This window comes from Pseudorasbora parva, chromosome 1 (assembly GCF_024679245.1).
Source record: "Pseudorasbora parva isolate DD20220531a chromosome 1, ASM2467924v1, whole genome shotgun sequence".
Classification (NCBI taxonomy): domain Eukaryota; kingdom Metazoa; phylum Chordata; class Actinopteri; order Cypriniformes; family Gobionidae; genus Pseudorasbora; species Pseudorasbora parva.
The window spans coordinates 64,682,441-64,702,341 of record NC_090172.1 but is presented as its reverse complement, the minus strand read 5'-3'; positions in this window follow the sequence as shown (position 1 = coordinate 64,702,341).

Genomic DNA, 19,901 nt, shown 5'->3' with positions numbered 1-19,901 from the left:
ACGTTTGAGAGAGACGAGCAGAAAAAAGAATTCGACGCCGTGCTGAACAAGTTTAATGACTATTTCATCCCGAAAAAGAACATCATCCACGAGAGGGCGTGCTTTTACCAACGCATACAAAGGCCGGGGGAAAAGGCAGAGATGTTCATCCGTGCACTCTACGAATTAGCAGAGAGTTGTGAGTTCGGTGCCCAGAAAACAGAGAACATCAGAGATAAGCTTGTGGTTGGCATCAGAGATAAAGAGCTTTCAAGAAGGTTACAGCTGATGACAGACCTTACCTTAGACACGGCGGTGCTGATGGTGAGGCAGGCGGAGGACATCGCTCAGCAGGTGAGCCAACAGGAGGAAAGTACACCAAGCAGTGTTCAGGAGGTTACACGCAGACGACCTGAAAGGAAAGATAGATGGGGTGAAAAGAAGCCAGCGAGGGGGAAAAACGATAGAACGGTCGGCGGCAGGTGCGGAAAGTGTGGAAAAACGAAACATCACTACAAGGAAAAATGTCCCGCAGCAGAAACTGAGTGTCGAAAATGTAAAAAGAAAGGACACTGGGAACGTATGTGTTACTCAAGGACAGTTAATGAAGTAATAAGAGGAACGCACACACAGCCAAGTGATGACGATTCATATTACCTGGGAACGGTAAGCAAAACTGGGGCTGACGACACAGAGAACTGGTTTGTGAAATTGAACGTGCAAGGCTCGCCAGTAAAATTTAAACTTGATACCGGAGCTGACGTGACTGTTATGAATGAAGAGACTTTTAACTCACTTGGAAGTAAAGTGAAGCTGAGTCAGACACTGGCGAAATATGAAAGCCCAGGTGGAAGGATAAATTGTTTGGGACAATTTGAAACGACCACGGAGTACAAAGGTAAAAAGTTCAAGTTCACAATTCACGTCATGGAGGGCGACACCATGAACAATTTGCTAAGCAGAGAACAAGCAGTAAAGATGGGGTTAGTTAAAAGAATCGAGGAAATAAGCGCAGCATTCGGTGAACAGGGAACAATGAGAACTGAACCAGTTAAAATAAATCTAAAAGAGAACGTAGAGCCATACGCAGTCCACACGACGAGAAGAGTGCCGTTACCATTACTTCCCAAAGTTAAGGCCGAACTCCAACGAATGGAGGAGAACGGAGTCATTGAAAAGATAACGCAACCAACGGACTGGTGCGCACCAATGGTACCGGTGATGAAACCTAACGGGAAAGTGCGCATCTGCGTAGACTTGAAAAAACTCAACGAAAATGTAAAAAGAGAACGGTTCATCCTACCCACGACTGACGAAATTCTTGCCAAACTCGCCGGATCCAAAATATTCTCATCATTGGACGCCGCGAGCGGCTTTTGGCAAATTCCCCTACATAGTGAGAGCAGTCTTCTCACTACGTTCATAACGCCTTTTGCTAGGTATTGTTTTAAGCGCTTACCGTTTGGCATTAGCATAGCGCCAGAAATATTTCAGCGTAAAATGAACGAACTACTAGGAGGATTAGAGGGAGTTGCGGTCTACATGGACGATTTAATCGTTCACGGCGATACCCAAGAACAGCACGACGAGCGTCTAAGGCGCGTTCTGGAGAGGATCGAGCGCGCAGAGCTCAAGCTCAACAAAGAGAAGAGTATCCTCAGACAGAAGGAGCTTTATTTCCTGGGACACGTCATAGACGAGAGAGGAGTCAGGCCTGACCCGGAGAAAGTAAGAGCTATCTCAGAGCTGCAAGCCCCACAAAATGTGAGTGAGTTGAAACGAGTCCTGGGGATGATAAACTACATGGGACGCTACATTCCAGACTTGGCGACCGTGGGCGGGCCGCTGTTTGACCTATTAAAAGGGACTGCATCATGGACGTGGGACCAGTCTCAAGAAAGCGCTTTTCAAAAGCTTAAAGAAACTTAAATGACTGCACCTGTTCTCGCGTACTATGATTCGGGGAAGGCCACGGCGGTGTCAGTAGACGCGAGTAGCTACGGGCTTGGAGGAGTCTTACTACAGCTGCATGGAGACAGCTGGAAGCCGGTGGCATATTGTTCGAGGAGGTTAAATGAGGCAGAAACCAGGTACGCGCAAATTGAAAAAGAGTGTTTGGCCGGAGTATAGGCGTGTGAGAGATTCGAGAAGTATCTCATTGGCCTGGACAGATTTCGCCTAATTACAGACCACAAACCCCTCGTACCACTGGTTAATAAAAAAGACTTGGACGCGGTACCAATACGCTGCCAAAGACTTTTAATGAGACTGATGCGATTCGCAGTGACAGCGGAATACGCACCGGGGAAGACACTGGTAGTAGCCGATACGCTGTCGAGAAGTCCAGTAGGCGAAGATACAACGAGCAGACCAACAGTGAACGAGATAGCCTGTTACGTTGACGCAGTTATAGCCGGCTTGCCCGTGTCACAGTCAAAGTTGAGCCTGATTGCAGCAGCGACTGAAAGAGATGAACAGTTACAACTAGTAAGTAAGTTTGTTAAACAGGGATTGTTAAGCACGTAAGAAACGTACCAGAAGGTATTCGAGACTTTTTCTCTGTGAAAGATGCACTGTCCATAAGTGAAGGACTGATAATTCTGGGCAGACGCATTTGTGTTCCAAGTGAACTGAGACAGGACATCCTTGAGCGCATCCACGAGGGTCATTTAGGGTTGACAAAGTGCAGAGAACGGGCGAATTCATCCGTGTGGTGGCCTGGTATTTCATCGGATATAAATAACAAAGTTGACTTGTGTATGTTCTGTCGCGAAAACAGGAAAACACAAAGGAAAGAGCCACTGAAGTCAACCCCGCTACCTGAGAGACCGTGGCAGCGCGTCGCAATAGACATTTGCGAGAACAAGGGCCAGATGTATCTGATTGTTTCGGATTATTACTTGCGGTTTATAGAGATCCTTCATCTGCCAAAGACAACGACGACGCAGGTGATAAATAGACTACAAGCTACTTTTGCGAGATACGGAGTGCCGGACCAGATTATAAGTGATAACAGTCCGCAGTTTACTAGCGAGGCATGGACGGCATTTAAAGGAAAATACGACTTTGAACATGTCACATCGAGCCCGCACAACCCGCAAGCAAACGGGCATGCCGAGCGTGCAGTCCAAGTAGCCAAGCGCATCCTCAAACAGGACGACCCGCTCCTCGCTTTGATGTGTTACCGTGCAACGCCACATTCATCTACAGGGGCAAGTCCTGCTGATTTATTGATGGGCAGGAAATTTCGTACGACGCTGCCTACGTTGAAGAAAAACCTGCAGCCAAAGTGGCCTAATAGACTGTTGGTGAGAGAAAGAGACGCTTTTGCTAAAACACAACAAGCCTTCTACTTTAATCGGAGACACGGTGTGCTTGACCTACCTGAGTTGAAGCCTGGTGACGCGGTGCTGATGAAACTGGACCGGGAAAAGTCGTGGAAAGGTCCAGTGCTGGTCAGAGCGCAGGAGAGTGCTCCGCGTTCGTTCGCGTTACAGGCTCCAAAAGGGGAAGGGCAGACATTTACAGAAAGTGCCTGCGGAATGTTTAAAGGCCGATGACAGTTGTGAAACAATAGCGAGGAGTCCGCAGAAGCTTGAAAAACTGCACATCAGCAGTGACGCGGATAAGCCAATGTCGCAGACACCAAGTGAAACACAAGGAGTGACGGTGACCAGGTCCGGCAGAGTAATAAAACCAACTGTTAAACTAAATTTATAGTTATGGGTAAACTGAGATCTGAGCACACTATGGTCTAGTCTAGTGGATGTGAGTTATGCATCTCAAGTAAATGCAATGTTAAGTGTTTAAAATGTTCATTATAGTTCAAGTGAATATGATCAAATGCTAATTTGATAATAAGAATTACGGTTACCATAATGTGTTTCTTTAAAAGGGGAAGGTGTCATAGAGAGTATACATGCATTTGTTGATTGACAACCTAGCCTGGTATTGGGATAGGTTGAGAGTGACTGTGGGCGGGACTAAGAGGGTAGTAACAGAATACAGAACGAGAGTGTGTTGATGCAGACGGAGACTGTTGTGAATCATTGAATAAATAAGTTCTTAGCAATGAAGTTGGTGTAGTGAGACTTATTTGACAATAATGGACAAGACGACAGCAGGCGTTTAGAGATGAAGACATTAAAGTGCTCATATCTATCATTCAGTTCATTAAAAATGTTAGTAAAGGTTGATGAACTCTCATTATCCACTGAAATAATATCATCTTCTAGTTCAGAATAAATGTCTTTATTTCCTCAGACATTAAAAAAATTGTAATTTTTTTTTATAATTAAGCTTTTTGTGGAAATCCTGGTGCTTACTGTGTGCAGACAGTCTATCTGTTTGTTTATGAGATATGAATATGTTTGCATGTAAACACATCCTCATCACTCATTTGCTTATGTCCATGCCACATTTAGACGTTCAGGATGGAACATATGTTCATCTTTACCTTTACATCAACTAACGGGTTGATGAGTTGAATCAGGGGTGATGAATGAGGGAGACACACAAAATGAGCAGGGCTGGGGTGCCTCCAGGACAGGTTTGAAAACCACGGATATAGGATATATGTATATCTCCTAGTATTAAACATGACATTTGATTCTATAGAAAAACTACATCAATTAAACCCATAACTTGTATTTAAATGTGGAAAATCTAAGCACATATTTTTTGTTGTTGTTGTTGAATTTGTCTCTTTGTGAAAATGCTTATTTAGCTTTGTGTCCTATTCCTGATGTGTACTGTTCGTTTTGTTGCTGTTTCTAAAATATGAACCCATTTGCATGTAAACACATCCTCATCACTCATTTGTTTATGTCCGCACCACATTTAGACGTTCAGGATGGACAATATTTGCATCGGACATGAAACAGGAGAAACAGTGTGTTATTGTTCTAGTCATATTTCATTATATTTCATTTCACTTTCGTCTTAATAATTTGTAACAACAGGAAAGTTACTCCATAACTGTGTTCAAGTTCAGAGCTTCATCCTTCAAAGTCCCGCTGCTCCTGTCGCCTAGCACAGTGTTTCCCAAACCTGTCCTGGAGGACTCCCAGCACTGCACATTTTGTATGTCTCCCTCATCAGACACACACACTTCAGGTCTTGCCATCTCTACTAATGAGCTGATGAGTTGGAGCAGGTGTGTCTGACGAGGGAAACATGCAAAATGTGCAGGGCTGGTGGTCCTCCAGGACAGGTTTGGGAACCACTGGCCTAGCAACTGTGTGACAGATTCCACCATCAGGACACAGGAGAGACATTTCTGACAGACTACTTTTTTTTTTTTTTTTTTTTTAAGCGAGTGCCATCAGGTGATGTATCTCAAGACGAAAGTTAAAAGAAGTCTGGTTAAACTGTGCAATGTTAATTTGATCTAATTAGCAACAAATAGTTGACTGAAATCATTTCTCATTGTATTTAACTGATTATTTTGTGTCATGTTTACAATAAGCCGTGGTGTAACGCACACAACACCTCCGCCACAGCACAGTTAGCCTACAGTGTTTTCCCATTAGATTTTAAATAGTCCCTTTTTTAGCCTGTAATGGAGTCCTGGTTAAACCCCAGCAGGCCCTGGACGTTATCGGGCAGACGTCAAATTTTGATTAATGGGGTGGTTCCGTGTTTTTTTTTTTTCTAGGCTTGGTTGTGTTTATGGGCTGCAGTATAACATGTCTTAATACTTCTTTTTTTTTTTTTTTTTTTTTTTATGGCGTATTTTTCTTCTATTCTCCCTTTCTTCCACACCGCTGTCTCCACTGTCCTTTGAACGGCTCGTTTGCTTCCTGCTTCTATGAAGCTCATCCCTCTGAAAAACGCAATGGTCTTAGATTGGTCAGATGGCCAAATGTAGTTTCCTGTATTTTTATTGGCTGAAGTGCCAAGCACAGGTTAAGGCCACGCCCCTTCCCATTACGGGCAGAAGTCACATCTGCGGAGACTAGCGAGGGTTTATGATGTCACCAACCCCGGAAGAAGCTCGTTGTCGTCCAAACCGGCCATTTTTGTAGTCAATAAACTGCCGTAACTTTAAAAGACAATATCTCCGTTTGCATTGAACTTTCAGCGCTGGAACTTTGCAGATACTGTTTATGCTCAAGCAGCGACATTACACACTAACTAAAGTTAACAAAGTCAAATCGCATGACACCACCCCTTTAAATGTAAATCAGGTTGACGTCTTAACCCATGTTTGATGTCAAGCTCCAATAGACCCTTTTACTGTTTGTATACAATGATGACGCAGCAACGTATGCGCGCATTTTGGCAACAAACTGTGGCGAGAATCAGCAGCATGTCAAGCTACGTGAGCGGATTAAGCAACACAAACCAAGAAAGTTATTTTAAAAAGTTGACTTTATCAAATGGTATTCGGCTACCAAATCCTAAACTATAGTGGAGTGGATAGAAGACTTAGTGGTCGGATATATACGTATTTAGTCGAGAAACCGAGCGTGTACACCCGAGACAAGCATATAAATCACTGGATGCTTATGAATACGTTGTCTGTGGGCATGTACAGAATGTCCAATACAATTTTCTACATTTATTCTTATTCTTCACACAGACATACATTTATCCTTTTCCTTACATTTTATGTTGTTATTGATTCGTGTCGACACACTTCTGTTTAAAGTTTAATTTTGTAATGCTATAGTACTTTATACACTCTAAAAAATGCTGGGTTAAAAACAACCCAAGTTGGGTTGAAAATTCACCGACCCAACAATTGGGTTGTTTTAACCCAATGATTGAGTTGTTTTAACCCAATGGTTGAGTTGTTTTAACCCAATGATTGAGTTGCTTTAACCCAATGGTTGAGTTGTTTTAACCCAATGATTGAGTTGTTTTAACCCAATGGTTGAGTTGTTTTAACCCAGTGGTTGGGTTAAATGTTGCTTAAGACAACCCAATTGCTGGGTAAGAACAACTCAACCATTGGGTTAAAACAACTCAACCATTGGGTTAAAACAACCCAATTGTTGGGTCGGTGCATTTTCAACCCAACTTGGGTTGTTTTTAACCCAGCATTTTTTAGAGTGTAGCAACTATGTTGCTTGCGTACATTTCTCAGATGGTTATTTTGCAATTAAACTATTAATAAAATCATTACAAATGAAATTGAAAAGTACTGTGATTATTGATATGATAATCTGGGGATGGGGGGTACATTATACACACCAGTGGCAGCCAATGTTGGGAGGTTTATTATAAATAATTAAGTTTCAAGTGCAGTAAATGTTTTACAAATGAATTTTTTTTATGCGAGCATTTTTATGTCCTCGTTCCAATCAATGCATTATTCGCCTGCAGCCACAGGTACCGCCGGTTCTTCTGAAACGGCCGTGATCCTGTCGGAGTCCTATAAAACTAAAGCCCATTGGTGGAATTGAACTCAATTTCAGTCAATCTCATGTCACTCTTGAGTACCTATAGAGTAGTACTGCATCCTTCATATCTCCGAAAAGTCTTTAGTTTTATTATATTTATAAAAGAAATATGGGCTTTACTGAGTCTTTCCGGGAAAAAACGAGCGGCTGGAGGCGTATCGTGTGGGCGGAGCTAAAGAATGACGATTGCGAGCAAAGCGGTGACGTCCTCAAGCGTGGAGAAACCCAACGCTATCGATCTCAGCTAATAGATATATGATCCATAATCAAAGAGGCTGAAATAAATTGAACAGGAGAAACAGCAACAGCAGGACGTCCGTCTCTGTGGTATGGACTGTATTTAGTGGCCTGTCAACATTTGTGTGTGTTTACTCGCAGTTTATGAGGACATGATTCGGTTTATGGACTATTTTGCGACTAGACCTTAGAAGTAGCAAGCAAAACGGTTTTGCACGTCAGACTAGGGTAACGTTATACATAGAACAACAATGGAGTAAGCGTTAGCGCATTTGAATGACGAAGCACGCGATCGTGTCGTTTACTGATGTTTACTCACGCGACGATAGCCGACAGCACAGACATTTGAAGCAGTTTTACTCACCGGCTGCTTCCAAAGCAGGACCGAACCTTTATCGCTGGGACCGCTCCGTCAAAAACACACTTCTTTGGTATGATTTGGTGAAGTCCTGACAGCAGTGACGTGGAAATCCACTTTGCGATGCGACTGAAGCGATGTTGTGAAGCTTCCCGTCATTTCTGCGTTCAAATCAGTTCAAATGCAGCGCTGCCTTCCCAGAATGCTGTGCTGAAGCGTTGAAGTCGCTCGACGTCACCCATAGGAATAAAGTGGAGCGCGGCACGCAGAAGTGTTCACGGACGACTGTATCTGCAGCTGAGAGTGTTTATGGGCGTGCATTTCCTCTCTCGTTCTAGTCACGCACGCGCGCACGCACCCTACCGGGAGAAGAGCCCGTACGGCCCATACAAGGACCTTCCGCTCTATTAACGTCAAGTCGACCCATACTCGAAAAAAACTCTCAGAAACTTGTGAGAAACCGGAAGGAGTATTTTTGACACAGAAATACTCCATCAAACGTCCAGCATTAGTTTTTGAAACTTTGTCTATGTTTAGGATGGGAATTTCAAGTCTTTAACAGTGTAAAAAGCTCAGTATGCATGAAACAGCATTTCACCGCCCCTTTAAAAAGTCAAGTCAAACTACCCAACTAAAGGAAACACTGATCACTGATTTTTTTAAGATAAACATGTTACTTGAACGCTACATAGTTTTATAGAAAATAAGCTGAGATATAGTTTATAGTAATGGTCATAGCTCAGAAGTGTTTATTCCTCTTCATGAAGAGTTTAGCTCCAACACACCTACCTGGAAACTTCCATTGTACGTAATGAACTTGATTACCTGCTTCAGGTGTGTTTAATTAGGGCTGGAGATAAACTTGAAAAAGTCAGTTGTCACTAACGGTTAAGTTCAGAAATGTAAAGTTTAAGTAAGCAGAACAGATTTCATTGTGTAATCATGAATTTAATTGATCTGAATTAAGTTATTTCATACATTTCGCTTAAAAAATATCATGTAATCTCAAATTTTCATACACTGTGATTTTGTCAGATTTCGAGCTGAATTCAGTCTTGTGCGACTTGGGCCAATATTCAGCTTTGTCGTGAAATGTTTGTGCAGTGTACAGGGGAAACGAGAGGCAATCAACCTTTTGTGATCTGAAATCAGATGGTCAGATGAATTTCTGGCATGTTTGAAATGCTGGTCGCCCCTCGTGAGGGTATCACACAGCAAGACAGAAAACAAACAGAGGGAGATCTTTTAATTCTGTAGGCAGCTGTCAAATAGCACGGATAATCCAAGTCTTCCAAACTACAGCGCTTCTTTTAATTCAGCTACTTGATCATTAATTTACTTGTTTCACTTTTGAAGCGGGTGTTTAAAAACTGTGAAACTCGTGATTTGGTGAGTTTATCTGTTTTATTTTCTTTGAAAGATGTATTTTGTTACCCTGCATACACTGAAAAAAATTACTTTGTGGTATGGTAAAATCTATTACATTAATTCATGTAATTATTACATTGTAAAATCAAGTTTAAGTTGGAACTATATATCTTAAGTAAAATGTACACAGTCTGTTCATATAATAACTTAACTGAGAAAAAAGAGTACATTTTATCATATATTTACAAATAATATTTAATGTTTTATAGTTACAGCACCTAAAATATTAAGTAAATTTTAATCTAAAAAGCCAAGTGCATTTGAAAATGCGCACAGATTTTATTTTTTTATTTTTTTTTACAAAAAGTTCCCACTTGTTTAGTGGTGGCAGAGATGGTCATTTTTGGCTGACTTATTCTCAATAAGATTTGACTTTTAACTGAACGCGAGTTTTAATCACAATAACGGTAGCTAAAGCTACATAAGCTCTTATTGAGAATTAATAGAGTTTTTTTATGTCACCATTATGGCGATTAGTGTTTTCTTTAGTTGGGCAGTTTGGCGACTTTTTAATGTTAGGCCGGGGACACACTGCAAGCGTGTCATGAGCGTCTCGGCTGCGTGGCGTGTCCGTTTTTAGTTCGGCTCCCATGTTAACCAGTTAGAGCTTGCATTCTGCCTGCGGCATCCGCGCGGTCTGAGCCGCGCAGAAAACATGTGCATGCTTCAAATAGAAGAGACGCCTATTTTTCAGGCGACACGCGAGCGTGTTGGAAGCGTTTCTAGGCAAAATAGCATAGGAAAAGATGTTTATATGCCATTTTGACACGAATACATATTAATGTATGTTATATTAATGTAATGTAATAAATGACATTTTCATGTTTGAAAGTCTGTAGGTTAACATAAATGCAGATATAGGCCTAATTGTAATAATAAAAAACAACATAATTATCGATTTTGAAATATTAAACCTGTCAATACAGAACAAAATGTTCTGTAGCCTATTTTGCTGTCAATACCATATGGTCAATAGGCTACTGCCGACGTTGTCTTTGCTGTATCAATAGGCAATATATTTATGTTTAACATGAAGTATAGGGCTTCCCTGTAATTAATAGCAGCAACAGCGCCGCGTCAGACACGCTTCTGGTGTGCAAAGACAGAGAAAACGCCAGGCAGCTGCCCCGCGGCTGACAAGCAGCAGAAACGCCACGCTTGCAGTGTGTCTCCGGCCTTAGTGTTTCTCTCACTGCTGTGTCTGGGTTTGCTATGGCAAGAAAAGCAGAGAAAACACGATCAGATGCTTTTGGCCACTTGATGATCAGAATATGATCATTGTCTAGTGGCTTAATTCACTGATCTTATGACTGTATGAGCAATACACTATTAACCTTGTTTTATTCTAGAAAAGATCCAGCACAGTTTTAACCAGAAAAGTTGAATACGTTTTATAACAGACTGTACACGAAGCACTTTGAACTCCTGCAAGCTTTTCTCACACACAGAGATCAAGATTCAGCCTATGATTCTCAACAATGGTGACATGCTTCATGCCACAATGCATTCTGGGTGCATCACACCAAACTCAGAAATATCAGCAATATTCACTTGGGTAATTTTACTTAAAATATAAGGGGTTCTAGTAAGTAAATATTACTTAGAATAGCTCGAGTAAATATTACAAGGACTTTCTGTGTGAAAAAAGTTGCCTAGCTTTTTTTAAGTAAATGTCACTCCAAATGATTTTTCTGTGTATCATTATGCATGGTGTAAAATCGTTTGCATATTTACATTTACATTTACATTTAATCATTTAGCAGACGCTTTTATCCAAAGCGACTTACAAAAAAGGGGAGAGTAATAGAAGCAACAGAACAGACAAGGCCAAAAACCTGTAAGAGCTGTAAGAAATCTCAATTAATTAGCAAAATACACAACAATTTTTTTTTTTTTTTTTTTTTAAATAAAGACAGACATCTACAACAAAAACTCACGTCCGCAAAGTGCCGAACACTGGATTTTGATAGCTAAGATAGCTACAACCCATTAGGACTAAGGCTGTTGCCCCAGCTGTTGTCGTTAATGCAGATTCAGTGGCCCAATGGGTTGGTTTTGTATTCTAGCTAAACGCGCAGCAATAGCCATCTACAACAAAAACTCACGTACGCAATATACAGAACACTGGATTCTGATAGTTATGATAACTATGTAACATACCCGCCTGAAGGCACAAATCCGGATGAGAGACGTAGATATGATCCAGGAGTGTGCGCTTTTGGTCGTTGCTGTGGTGATCAGTAAGTGCTATTCTGTATTGGTCAAGTGCAAATGGAAAAGATGTGTCTTAAGATGTTTTTTAAGAATGGCTACAGACTCGGCAGCACGAATTGAGATCGGCAGGTCATTCCACCAGGTAGGAACGGTCCAGGAAAATGTCCGTGAGAGCGATTTCATGCCTCTTTGGGATGGAACCACGAGGCGCCGCTCGCTCGCAGAACGCAAGCTTCTGGAGGGTGTGTAAGTCTGAGCAAGTGAATTTAGGTATATTGGTGCAGAGCCAGAGGTTGTTTTGTAGGCGATAACTAGTGCCTTGAATTTGATGCGAGCAGCCATTGGCAACCAGTGCAGTTTGATGAAGAGAGGCGTAACATGCGCTCTCTTCGGCTCATTAAAGACCTCTCTCGCCGCTGCATTCTGGATCAGCTGCAAGGGTTTGATAGTGCATGCTGGAAGCCCAGCCAGAAGAGCATTACAATAATCCAGTCTGGAGAGAACAAGAGCTTGAACCAGGAGTTGTGCAGCCTGTTCTGATAGGAAGGGTCTAATCTTTCTAATGTTGTATAAAGCAAATCTGCAGGACCGGGCTGTTGCAGTAATGTGGTCAGTGAAGTTTAACTGGTCATCAATCACAACTCCAAGGTTTCTTGCTGTCCTTGATGGAGTTATGGTCGATGAACCAAGCTGAATGGAGAAATTTTGATGAAGTGCTGGGTTGGTTGAGAAAACAAGTAATTCTGTCTTTGCAAGATTGAGTTTAAGATGATGCTCTTTCATCCAGTCAGAAATGTCTGTCAGACAGGCAGCGATACGAACACTGACTGTAGGATCATCTGGTTGAAATGAGAAGTAGAGTTGAGTGTCATCCGCATAGCAGTGATAGGAGAAGCCGTGTTTCTGAATGACAGAACCTAATGATGACATGTAGATGGAGAAGAGAAGTGGTCCAAGGACTGAGCCCTGTGGAACCCCAGTAGCTAGATTATGAGACTTAGACACTTCACCTCTCCATGACACCCTGTAGGACCTACCAGAGAGGTAAGACCTGAATCACTGGAGAGCAGATCCTGAGATCCCCGTCCTCTTAAGTGTTGACAGGAGGATCTGGTGGTTAACTGTGTCAAAAGCAGCAGACAAATCCAGCAGAATGAGCACTGAGGATTTGGAAGCTGCTTTTGCCAGTCTCAGTGCCTCAGTTACCGAGAGCAAGGCAGTCTCAGTCGAATGGCCGCTTTTGAAGCCGGATTGGTTGTTGTCTAGGAGGTTGTCCCGTTCAAGAAACGTAGAGAGTTGATTGAACACAACTCGCTCAAGGGTCTTTGCAATGAAAGGCAGAAGGGATACCGGTCGGTAGTTTTCTAAAAGTGCTGGATTCAGAGAGGGTTTCTTAAGCAGTGGGGTTACCCGAGCCTGCTTAAATGCTGTGGGAAAGGTGCCCGTGTGAAGAGAAGTGTTGACAATGTGAGTGAGTGCAGGAGTGATTGAAGAAGAAATAGCCTGAAGGAGGTGAGTGGGAATAGGATCAAGTGGACAGGTAGTAGGGTGATTGGAAAGGATGAGTTTAGAAATATCTGCCTCGGAGAGTGGAGAGAAGGATGGAAGCGTGTTTGTGTTAGTTGTTGAGATGTGCGTGTCAGTTAGTGATGAGGAGAACTGTTTGCTAATGAGAGCTGTTTTGTTGGTGAAAAATGATGCAAAGTCATCAGCTGTAAGAGTTGATGAAGGAGGGGGAGGAGGTGGACAAAGGAGAGAGGAGAATGTTTTAAAGAGTTGGCGAGAGTCAGAGCAATTGTTGATTTTGTTGTGGTAGTATGTTGTTTTAGCAGTGGAGACATTTGTAGAGAAAGAAGAGAGAAGAGACTGATAAAAGGCAAGGTCAGTATTGTTTTTAGATTTATGCCATTTCCTCTCTGCCGCCCTGAGTCCAGAGCGATGTTCACGGAGAACTTCAGACAGCCAGGGGGCAGATGGGGTGGGGCGGGCTGGTCTGGATGAAAGGGGGCAAAAACTGTCTAAGGAGGATGTTAGAGTGGAGCAAAGAGTGTCGGTAGCACTGTTAGTGTCCAGTGCTGAGAACTGAGCAGGTGGAGGGAGTGAAGATGAAACCATAGTGGATAGGCGAGAGGGAGAGAGTGAGCGTAGATTACGCCGAAAGGTAATCTGTGTAGGAGTACGTTTTGTATCAGGAGTCAGTATGAGGTTAAGAGTGATGAGAAAGTGGTCTGAGGTGTGTAATGGAGTAACTAAAGTGTTGTCTGTGGAGCAGTTGCGTGTGTAGACCAGGTCTAATTGGTTACCTGATCTGTGAGTAGCCGTAGTAGATACTAACTTAAGGTCAAATGAAGTCAGTAGAGTGCTGAAGTCTGCAGCTAGGTGTTTATCAAGATGGATGTTGAAGTCGCCAAGCAGAATCAGTGGAGTGCCATCCTCAGGGAAGCTAGAAAGTAACACATCCAACTCCTCCACAAAGTTACCGAGGTGACCTGGAGGACGATAGACCACTACCACATGGATTTTAACAGGGTGAGTAATAGTGATTGAGTGCGATTCAAATGAATTGGCCGGTAGAGACGGTAATGGATCAAATTTCCAATCATTTGAGATAAGCAAACCAGTACCCCCACCCCTCCCAATAGGCCGAGGAGTGTGTGAAAAAGTATAATTGCTTGAGAGTGCTGCAGGAGTGGCAGTGTCCTCTGGTTTGATCCAGGTCTCAGTTAGGGCCATGAGGCTAAGCTGAGAATGAGTCCCAATAGATGAAATAAAGTCTGCTTTGTTTACAGCCGACTGGCAATTCCAGAGACCAATTGGAATAAAGAGTAAAGTAGCAGAGGATGTTAGGATATAGCGCAAATTATTAGGATTACGGCGTCTCGTGCGTACGGAGCGTGATTTACGAGTGCTAGTAGTTATAGTTGAGATTTGAAAGCACATGGTGAAAAGGCCAGATAGGAATTAGAGCCGAACACAAATAATGAAAAGGAAGATGATACTCAAGTGCCTTGCCGGGGTCCTTGCTCGGGAGGAGTTGCACTGGGAAGAGTTGAAGTCTTTACACTCGTCGGTCTTGCACTGGGAAGAGTTGAAGTCTTTACACTCGTCGGTCTTGCACTGGGAAGAGTTGAAGTCTTTACACTCGTCGGTCTTGCACTGGGAAGAGTTGAAGTCTTTACACTCGTCGGTCTTGCACTGGGAAGAGTTGAAGTCTTTACACTCGTCGGTCTTCACACAAGGAGGGCTTCACACTGCCGCTTCCGCTGCCGCGGACTATCACGCTATTTATACTCACTTGAGTATCGTTATTGAAAGCAGCTGGGAACGCCCCCAACAAACTCGCTTCCCAACGTGGCAATGACCAAACAAATGCTAACTCAACAAATGCTAACTCCCACACACACCGAGAGAATATACCAAAACTAATAATACACACCTCAGCACTACACAGACACACTTATCCAACAACAAATGAACAAACAATCAAATGAGAAAAATTACAAACACTTACAGAGTAGTTGTCTATCAGTCAATTGAATTGCTCCTCTCTAGCCAAAATGTCTCAAACACACAAGGCTTTTAATACCTCGCTGGCCACGCCCCCAACAAACTCGCTTCCCAAAGTGGCAATGACCAAACAAATGCTAACTCAACAAATGCTAACTCCCACACACACCGAGAGAATATACCAAAACTAATAATACACACCTAAGCACTACACAGACACACTTATCCAACAACAAATGAACAAACAATCAAATGAGAAAAGTTACAAACACTAACAGAGTAGTTGTCTATCAGTCAATTGAATTGCTCCTCTCTCTATATTTCATGTTAATATGGTTTGTTTTGAAATGTTGAGTGATATATTTTGCTTATGAATATTGATTTGCACATCAATATGAGTATAATATAGATTTCTCAATAAGCCTGCAAGATAACATGTTTGTCATGAAAGTTGCAACATGTCCTCCAACCAATACGCCTATAGGTTGTTTTTCATTTCCTTGAAATACGACCCATAGGAGCGTTTTCCAAAGTTGTGCACCTATCGACTATATTTTAATTAATAAAATACGACCCATAGGAGCGTTTTCCAAAGTTGTGCACCTATCGACTATATTTTAATTCATGTAATATGACGGATAGGAGTGTTTTCTAAAGTTGTGCTCCTATTGACAGCAGGACACTTTCATTTTGAATCTTGGTAACGCTTTAGTATGGGGACCTGCTAATAATAATTTACTGCTTATTAGTTAGTAAGGTAGTTTTTGTAGCATTTAAGTTCTGGTTTAGGGTTGATTAAGGGATGTAGAATAAGGTCATGAAAAATAAGGCATTGATGTGCTTTATAAGTACTAACAAACAGCCAATATCCTAGTTAAATGCATGCTAATAAGCAAATAGTTAATAACTAAAATTTAAAATAAAATGTTACCTAAATAATTTTTCCCTTTTATGTGAGTCAAATTTCAAGATTTGCATAGCTCAGTTGGTAAAGCATTGCACTATACAACAGCATGTGATCATGAAATTGTGAGTTTGATTCCAGGGAACACGTGTTCATAAAGTGTGTATGCACTATTAATCACTGGATAGGTTTAGGGATGGGGTGGGTGTAGTTGTAAATTTAAAATATATATATTTTTGCTAAATGCAAATATGACAAATGGTGGCAAAAATCCACAGATTGCATTAAAATGAACACTCATTTTGATTGGTAACGACAGTCATACATCGTAACACGACACTGTCAGTATTTTAACGCCAGCTAGAGGGCACATGAGGTTAAGACGCATGTTTGAACACAGTTTAAAGAACAAGAAGAAGTTGATGAGTTGATATTGAATATTAACAGCACTGTTTTGGTAAAACAGGTCAGGTTTATTGATTGAGTTGAAAACCTCTCTCATGGATTTGAGATGGCGAGCCACCAAAATGAAATGCTGATTCCTGAACCTGGGGAAAACACACTTGCTGTATCAAGGACATTTGTTGCATTGCGTTGTGTCAACTTTCTTCAGGAGGACAGTTCTCTTTCCCATGGATATTTCTTTGAGCGGGTAGGACTGAACCGATTTGGCACTCACTCTTTCTGGACAGTATTCGAAAGACAATTCAGACAAAGACTTATAACAAGGGTATTGTTTATTGAGTGTGAGTTAAATGTATATTTTGAATTATATATTTTTTTCCATTTCAGTGTGAAATTTCAGTTTTGTTGACTGGTTTAATTGTGGTTATATTACCTTTTGTTTAAGGGGTTATTTTGTTAAAATGGTAAAGAAAGTTCTGACTTGAACGCAATATAGAACAAGAATTCTGAAATTCAAATTAAAAAAAAGACAGTGAAGCTTAAAGGAAGTGTATGTAAGATTGTGGCCAAAACTGGTACTGCAATCACTACCCCTCCGTACGTAACGTAAATTTCTTTACGTTTGTCCTACTCAAACTAATTAAGCATTAGGGTTAAGGGTTGTTCGTTTGACACTGGAGATTTTGCTGTGTAAGCATTGCTGCAAAAACAACCTCAAGCATTTTAAGATGATAAGCTCTTTCAAGGCTAATGTAACTCTCCTGGGAGCATGAATCCCTGGCGTGACCTCAGGCTTTGTCTGAATGTGGTGGACTCCTATAAACAACTCTTCAAATTCACCCAGAATATCTTTTGAGGTGTCTCTTTATATTTCAAACGTCCTTTCTATTACCAGTACTAGCTCAGACCCAGATGATCCACATCCAGCCTCAGCCAGTACTAGCACAGACCCAGATGATCCACATCCAGCCTCAGCCTGTACTAGCACAGACCCAGATGATCCACATCCAGCTTCAGCCAGTACTAGCACAGACCCAATGACTTTAACTTCTATCAAAGTTTTTTTCTGGTAAAACATTTTTAGTTTTACTCAAGTATGGATTTCAAGTACTTGATCCAGTGGTGGTGTGTGTCTGAGCTTCAGTTCTGGGTTCAAATCAACCATTGCATCGTTTATTTTCCTTTTCTCTCTTCTTATTAAAACCAAAGGTGTTCATCAGTGATTCTGTATCAAAAGCAAGGACACATTTGTGCACATTTTATTTTGTGATGTGCAGAGGCTGGATGTGGATCATCTGGGTCTGAGCTAGTACTGGCACAGGCTGGATGTGGATCATCTTGGTCTGTGCTAATACTGGCTGAGGCTGGATGTGGATCCTCTGGGTCTGTGCTAGTACTGGCTGAGGCTAGATGTGGATCATCTGGGTCTGTGCTAGTTCTGACTGAAGCTGGATGTGGACCATCTGAGTCTGTGATAGTTCTGGCTGAGGCTGGATGTGGATCATCTGGGTCTGTGGTAGTACTGGCTGAGGCTGGATGTGGATCATCTGGGTCTGTGCTAATACTGGCTGAGGCTGGATGTGGATCATCTGGGTCTGTGCTAGTACTGGCTGAGGCTGGATGTGGATCATCTGGGTCTGTACTAGTACTGGCTGAAGCTGGATGTGGATCATCTGGGTCTGTGCTAGTACTGCCAGAGGCTGGATGTGGATCATCTGGGTCTGTGCTAGTTCTGACTGAAGCTGGATGTGGATCATCTGGGTCTGAGCTAGTACTGACACAGGCTGGATGTGGATCATCTGGGTCTGTGCTAGTACTGGCTGAGGCTGGATGTGGATCATCTGGGTCTGTGCTAGTACTGGCTGAGGCTGGATGTGGATCATCTGGGTCTGTGCTAGTACTGGCTGAGGCTGGATGTGGATCATCTGGGTCTGTGCTAGTACTGGCTGAGGCTGGATGTGGATCATCTGGGTCAGTGCTAGTACTGGCTGAAGCTGGATGTGGATCATCTGGGTCTGAGCTAGTACTGGCTGAGGCTGGATGTGGATCATCTGGGTCTGTGCTAGTTCTGACTGAAGCTGGATGTGGATCATCTGGGTCTGTGCTAGTACTGGCTGAGGCTGGATGTGGATCATCTGGGTCTGTGCTAGTACTGGCTGAGGCTGGATGTGGATCATCTGGTTCTGTACTAGTACTGGCTAAAGCTGGATGTGGATCATCTGGGTCTGTGCTAGTACTGGCAGAGGCTGGATGTGGATCATCTGGGTCTGTGCTAGTACTGGCTGAGGCTGGATGTGGATCATCTGGGTCTGTGCTAGTTCTGACTGAAGCTGGATGTGGATCATCTGGGTCTGTGCTAGTACTGGCTGAGGCTGGATGTGGATCATCTGGGTCTGTGCTAGTACTGGATGAGGCTGGATGTGGATCATCTGGGTCTGTGCTAGTACTGGCTGAGGCTGGATGTGGATCATCTGGGTCTGTGCTTGTACTGGCTGAGGCTGGATATGGATCATCTGGGCTGTGTCTGAGCTTCAGTTCTGGGTTCAAATCAACCATTGCATCGTTTATTTTCCTTTTCTCTCTTCTTATTTAAACCAAAGGTGTTCATCAGTGATTCTGTATCAAAAGCAAGGACACATTTGTGCACATTTTATTTTGTGATGTGTAATAGAAAGGACGTTTGAAATATAAAGATACACCTCAAAAGATATTCTGGGTGAATTTGAAGAGTTGTTTAGAGGAGTCCACCACATCATCTGGGTCTGTGCTAGTACTGACAGAGGCTGGATGTGGATCATCTGGGTTTGTGCTAGTACTGGCTGAGGCTGGATGTGGATAATCTGGGTCTGTGCTAGTACTGGCTGAAACTGGATGTGGTTTGTGCTAGTACTGGTTGAGGCTGGATATGGATCATCTGGGTCTGTGCTAGTTCTGGCTGAGGCTGGATGTGGATCATCTGGGTCTGTGCTAGTACTGGCTGAGGCTGGATGTGGATCATCTGGGTCTGTACTAGTACTGGCTAAAGCTGGATGTGGATCATCTGGGTCTGTACTAGTACTGGCTAAAGCTGGATGTGGATCATCTGGGTCTGTGCTAGTACTGGCAGAGGCTGGATGTGGATCATCTGGGTCTGTGCTAGTTCTGACTGAAGCTGGATGTGGATCATCTGGGTCTGAGCTAGTACTGGCACAGGCTGGATGTGGATCATCTGGGTCTGTGCTAGTACTGGCTGAGGCTGGATGTGGATCATCTGGGTCTGTGCTAGTACTGCCTGAGGCTGGATGTGGATCATCTGGCTCAGTGCTAATACTGGCTGAGGCTGTATGTGGATCATCTGGGTCTGTGCTAGTACTGGCTGAGGCTGGATGTGGATCATCTGGGTCAGTGCTAGTACTGGCTGAAGCTGGATGTGGATCATCTGGGTCTGAGCTAGTACTGGCACAGGCTGGATGTGGATCATCTG